This window comes from Cherax quadricarinatus, chromosome 11, assembly GCF_038502225.1.
Source record: "Cherax quadricarinatus isolate ZL_2023a chromosome 11, ASM3850222v1, whole genome shotgun sequence".
Taxonomy (NCBI): Eukaryota; Metazoa; Arthropoda; class Malacostraca; order Decapoda; family Parastacidae; genus Cherax; species Cherax quadricarinatus.
Genome location: NC_091302.1, coordinates 20,955,747 through 20,962,674, shown reverse-complemented (window position 1 = coordinate 20,962,674; position 6,928 = coordinate 20,955,747).

Genomic DNA, 6,928 nt, shown 5'->3' with positions numbered 1-6,928 from the left:
GAACTCCAGGAGCCAGTTGTTGGACCAGTGTGTGTGTATGTGTGTGTTTGTGTGTATGTGTGTGTGTGTGAGTGTGTGTGAGTGTGTGTGTGTGTGTGTGTGTATGTGTTTGTTTGTTTGTTTGTTTGTGTGTGTGTGTGTGTGTGTGTGTGTGTGTGTGTGTGTGTGTGTGTGTGTGTGTGTGTGTGTGTGTGTGTGTGTGTGAGTGTGAGTGTGTGTGTGTGTGTGCGTGCGTTTGTGTGTCGTGCCAAAATAGGTAAAATTTGCAATTTTGGCTTAAATAGCGACGCTCTTCTTGCCGAATAAGGCAAGCGAAAATTTGTGTATGCAATAATCTCGCAAAAATCATTCTGAACCTAACGAAAAAATATATTTCATTGTGTGTGTTTATTATTAAATTACTGTAAACTTATCTAAAATATATGTAGTTGATTAGACTAAATTAAATTGCGCTTCCTATAATGAGGTTAGGTAAGTTTTCTAAGGTTGTTTTGATACCCAATTTTTAGTTTTTACAATAACAAAAATGAAAAAATGTATCTTTAAACGTATAAGAGAAAATTTTAGAAACGACTTAATTCTGAGTGAGTTCTTGAGTTCTTTCGACAGCCTAGTCTCAAAAATTTCCAAACACAGACACTTACATGGCCCTTAATAAGAACCATTTAGCTGTTACCCTGCTGGTGCTGTCTTTGAAGACAGTACTTGTAAGAATACAAAAATGAAAGACAGTGCACCAGATGGATATAGTGATCCTGGTGTTAAAGAAACAGGTAAAGACAAAGAAATACGAGTTCCAGAATTACAAAATAGCAATACTGCTGGAGACGGAAAAAAGGGGGGATGATGCATCGAAGAATGATGTTGATACATTACCAGTAAAAACTGGGGGTTGCACTGATGCTAGTACAGGTGCTGCAGATAGTTGGGAATCCAGCCACAAAAAATCCTGGCAAACAGAAATAAGATCTATGTAAATTCTATGCCATGGTTATCTGTAGGTATGGAATATCTAAAAATCAGGCAAGACGTGAAACTTTAATCATCCCAGAAAATGCCGTGCCCACATGACAACAGGAGTATGCAACCTTTCTTGTAATTTATTTCACCCTGGAATGTGTCGCTCTTCAATCCAGGAAAGACAGTGCTACAACTCATTCTGTCAGGCACCATCTTAAGGGGACAATTAGATAAAGATCATTCAGACTCTGGGAAACAAACCAGGGTAGCCACAACCACTCCAGAGACATAGGTTTTTTAGTGCCAGGTAGAAGACAAAAAGATGGCAAGAAATGACAAAAATCGAACACCAACTCAGCACTCTTCTGGATTGGAGGCACAGTCAGTGGCCTCCACTCCAAAACACTAGACATTAGTGCCAGTAAACAAAGCGCCCCCACACATACATCAATACGACGAAATTTGTCTTTGCAAACATACTGGGTCTGAAGCCATCAACAAACAACAAAATACTTTAATCAGTGGGCTGCTCACAAAGTTAAACGCAATGTTTGCGGCATTCGCAAACACCCACACAAAGGATCACTTTGGCAACGAAATATGATTCAAGATTATAACCTATTAGATGCGACAGACTAAACAGGCAACAAGAGGGGATTGGCTTGTACGTCACAGACTCGCTCATTTGCTCGTAACTACTAAACACCTCAAATGATGTAGTTTAAGTTTTGGCAGAAAAGATTGAAAACGAAAACCTTGTCAACTTCCCAACAATTCCAGGAACAGCTTTTGAAAATTGACCAATGTTTGGAAAATCTTGCAACTCCTGCCCCCAATATCTTGCTGCTGGGAGATTTCACTTTAAGAAACCTAAAATGGAGGAGTGTAGTAAATAATGTTTTAGCAGAGATAACCCCAGGAGGCAGCTCAGATGAAAATTAACACACCAGAGGTAATAAATCTCTGCAATAAATTCATTTTAAGCCAGCAAATAGTGGAGCCAACAACACCGGAAAATACACTTAACCTCATCTTCACTAATACAATACACTCAAATCATAACATAATAAAAGTACAGACATGTACACGCAGGGTTCCTGACCAGCAAAATGTGATCAGTTATGAAGATGCCTTCACCAAATTCAACTTCAGTAACAAAAACACACAATGGGATCAAATCAATCATGTGCTAAATGAAACAATCTGGGAAGATATCCTAAACAACACAGATCCGAACCTTTGCCTAGAAAGAATTAACTCTGTGGCATCTGAGGTCTGCTCAAGACACATTCCTTTAAGAAAAAGAAGAGAAGATGTAAACTAGAAAGAGAGAGACGCTCCCTATACAGGCGTAGAATCACAGAACTGCTGAAATAGCAAATGTCGAACACAAAGTTTAGGAATCATACAAGGGACAGGAAAATGGAAAGAACTTGAATCCATAAATGAAACTGAAAGAAACTTAAAGTACTTCTTTTCTTAAGCTAAATCTGCATCTACCCCCCTTTTTTCCGTCTCCAGCAGTATTGCTATTTTGTAATTCTGGAACTCGTATTTCTTTGTCTTTACCTGTTTCTTTAACACCAGGATCACTATATCCATCTGGTGCACTGTCTTTCATTTTTGTATTCTTACAAGTACTGTCTTCAAAGACAGCACCAGCAGGGTAACAGCTAAATGGTTCTTATTAAGGGCCATGTAAGTGTCTGTGTTTGGAAATTTTTGAGACTAGGCTGTCGAAAGAACTCAAGAACTCACTCAGAATTAAGTCGTTTCTAAAATTTTCTCTTATACGTTTAAAGATACATTTTTTCATTTTTGTTATTGTAAAAACTAAAAATTTGGTATCAAAACAACCTTAGAAAACTTACCTAACCTCATTATAGGAAGCGCAATTTAATTTAGTCTAATCAACTACATATATTTTAGATAAGTTTACAGTAATTTAATAATAAACACACACAATGAAATATATTTTTTCGTTAGGTTCAGAATGATTTTTGCGAGATTATTGCATACACAAATTTTCGCTTGCCTTATTCGGCAAGAAGAGCGTCGCTATTTAAGCCAAAATTGCAAATTTTACCTATTTTGGCACGACACACAAACGCACGCACACACACACACACACACACACTCACACTCTCTCTCACACACACACACACACACACACACACACACACACACACACACACACACACACACACACACACACACACACACTGTAGACAGCCTGTACTGTCTGCACAGACAGCCCATGCTGTCTGCCAGCTTAGTTCATATTTCGCGCCACTAAGGTGCTGTCATCTATAGGCCTTGCCACTTCAGTATGCCCAGACTTGCCTCGCCCTCACTCACACAGCGGCCTGGCATCAACACACAAGTACTCCCAGCTCTCTCTCGTGGGCATGGCCCTGCCCGGGCCATGGGCACAAACACACAAGCCTGTGTAACCCAACACTAGTTATCAATAAACAAAGAAGCCTCCGAAGAAGTATATCATTCACACCCCGCTACCAGAATACCCAAACAAGCCAGTTATAAATGGTGACAGCGGTGCTTGCAGCAGTTGTGTTTGCCCGGAGAGAGGGAGGAAGAGGTATGAAGTCGTCTTCACTTCATCACCCTACACAAGAAGCATCCGTCTCTCAACGAGTTATCCTGATGTCGTGTCTGCACTTTTGAGCATCCAGACACAGGTACTAGCAGGATCCAGCCGAAATTTATCGAAATTCTCCGAGAATTGTGAGTGGCGTCACAGTGACCCCACGCTACAGCGTCCCAGTGACCCCACGCTGTTTCTCAAGTCACGTGTTCAGCGTCACTTGTATGTTGCTGTTGTTGTTCAGCTCAGCACAGCTGTTTCAGCGAGCCAGAGGTGAGTCTTGTGGTGATTTCTGCGTCCAGTGTGTTTCCCTGTGTTTGTGGGTGGGAGGAGGATAGACCGCCAGATGCTTGCCCTGCCATACACTCACCCACGCTCCTCGCCACCAGCCTACCATACACCACTCACCACTGCCCACTCCCTCTGCTGTGTTTTCTGCTGTTTTTCGTATGAATTCATTGCCAGTGCTGTGTATCCGAGTGCCCGAGGCCACTCGAAGCTACGTGGATCACGACGTCACGTGGGTGTGGGCGATGTCACGTAGACCTACAAAGCCACGTGAGTTACCAGATGTCCCAGGCATCATGCTGTGGTCTGCTGCCCGCATCACATCGACGCCACCCACGATGCTGCCCGACTTCATGACGTCACGATGTCTGCTGACGTCACCTCACGATGTCTGCCTGACGTCACCTCGAGATGTCTGACGTCACCTCGAGATGTCTGCTGACGTCACCTCGAGATGTCTGCTGACGTCACCTCGAGATGTCTGCTGACGTCACCTCGCGACATCACGCCTGACATCACATGTCAACATTGAGTGTTTCTAGTAATTATTTCAGTATTGTCGAGAAGATTGAGAGAAGATATATGTCGTGTGTTAATTAATTCCTCTTAGTCAGTGTTCTCACATTTTAGTATGTCTTAGTCAGTTTTATGCGCAGAAAAGCATCATTTGCTAGTTAAGCCATGTTGTACCGTATGTACAGCGGTGTGTTTGTAAGTTTTCCGTGTGTCCAGTGAGGTCTGTGGTCAGACCCTTGAGTTGCACCACTGTGCTAAGTCACCCGCGTGACCAGCGTTTGACAGCTGATTACTCAGCCCTGAGCGTATGAGCCCCCTTGTACAGAAAGCTTTTATGCTCATCGCTCATGATGTTCTGCAGAATCGTACCTGCTACGATTCCCATCGAGATTTGTTTCACTTCACCTCCAGACCGTCAGAGTGCAGTTATATGTAGAGAAACAAGTCTGGGGACGCTTAGACTAACCTCTGCTATAACTCCAACTGTCGAGAGAATGACACACTGTCAGCCTCGTGTCACAAGCTTCAGTGAGCAGCCTGCACAAAGATGTCGTCACTTTGACTGCTAGCTCTCTCACTGCAGTCTGGTGTATGATGTTACGACTCCCAGATGTTTTGCCCAGTCGTCTCTGCCACGACTCGCTCCACAACTCGCTCCACGCTTGCCGGCAGTGACAGCCCAGCGACAGTACCAGTCGAGAAGTGTCCTCCTGAGTCACTTGCCAGAAGTCCTGCCCAGTTGCCGAGTTTTGTCGACGCCTCACTCGAGGGCACCAGCATGTCGTGCCCCAGGTTGAGTGAAAACCTGCAGCGACTCCTACGATGTCTGCTTCACCGTTCCAGAGGAGACCGTACCCTGTTATGTCACAGCTCAGCCGCAGCGATGTCTCCCGTGTTGCAGTATCTGTCCAGACGCAGGAAGTCGTGCAGTGATGCCCATCGACGCTCATTGCCTTTGACCACGATGTTTAGCACACCCCATGTTTTTTTCTTCCCTCCCTGTAGGAAGTTTTTTTTTCCATGTCCATATGTATATATATGTTTTTATTTTGTGTTCTGTGCCCTGTTCCTACGAGAGAGAGACCGAGTTTCTTTTACTACCAGTATTGTCGCGTCGGGACGACGCGCGGTAGGTGGCCGAGCGTATGTAGACAGCCTGTACTGTCTGCACAGACAGCCCATGCTGTCTGCCAGCTTAGTTCATATTTCGCGCCACTAAGGTGCTGCCATCTATAGGCCTTGCCACTTCAGTATGCCCAGACTTGCCTCGCCCTCACTCACACAGCGGCCTGGCATCAACACACAAGTACTCCCAGCTCTCTCTCGTGGGCATGGCCCTGCCCGGGCCATGGGCACAAACACACAAGCCTGTGTAACCCAACACTAGTTATTAATAAACAAAGAAGCCTCTGAAGAAGTATATCATTCACACCCCGCTACCAGAATACCCAAACAAGCCAGTTATAACACACACACACACACACACACACACACACACAAACAAACACACATACACACCTAGAAATGAATGATCTCATCAACAGCAGCCAACCTGGTTTCATGGACGGGAAATCCTGTGTCACAAACCTACTGGAGTTCTATGACATGGTGGCAGCAGTAAGACAAGAGAGAGAGGGGTGGGTGGATTGCATTTTCTTGGACTGCAAGAAGGCGTTTGACACAGTTCCACACAAGAGATTAGTGCAAAAACTGGAGGACCAAGCAGGGATAACAGGGAAGGCACTACAATGGATCAGGGAATACTTGTTAGGAAGACAGCAGCGAGTCATGGTACGTGGCGAGTTGTCAGAGTGGGCACCTGTGACCAACGGGGTCCCACAGGGGCCAGTCCTAGGACCAGTGCTGTTTCTGGTATTTGTGAACGACATGGCGGAAGGAATAGACTCCGAAGTGTCCCTGTTTGCAGATGACGTGAAGTTGATGAGAAGAATTCATTCGACTGAAGACCAGGCAGAACTACAAAGGGATCTGGACAGGCTGCAGACTTGGTACAGCAATTGGCTCCTGGAGTTCAACCCCACCAAGCGCAAAGTCATGAAGATTGGGGAGGGGCAAAGAAGACCGCAGATGGAGTACAGTCTAGGGGGCCAGAGACTACAAACCTCACTCAAGGAAAAAGATCTTGGGGTGAGTATAACACCAGGCACATCTCCTGAAGCGCACATTAACCAAATAACTGCTGCAGTATATGGGCGCCTAGCAAACCTCAGAATAGCATTCCAAAATCTGAGTAAGGAATCGTTCAGGACCCTGTACACCGTGTACGTTAGGCCCATATTGGAGTATGCGGCACCAGTTTGGAACCCACACCTAGCGAAGCACGTAAAGAAACTAGAGAAAGTGCAAAGGTTTGCAACAAGACTAGTCCCAGAGCTAAGAGGTATGTTCTACGAGGAGAGGTTAAGGGAAATCAACCTGACGACACTGGAGGACAGGAGAGATAGGGGGACATGATAACGACATACAAAATACTGAGAGGAATTGACAAGGTGGGCAAAGACAGGATGTTCCAGAGATGGGACACAGCAACAAGAGGAC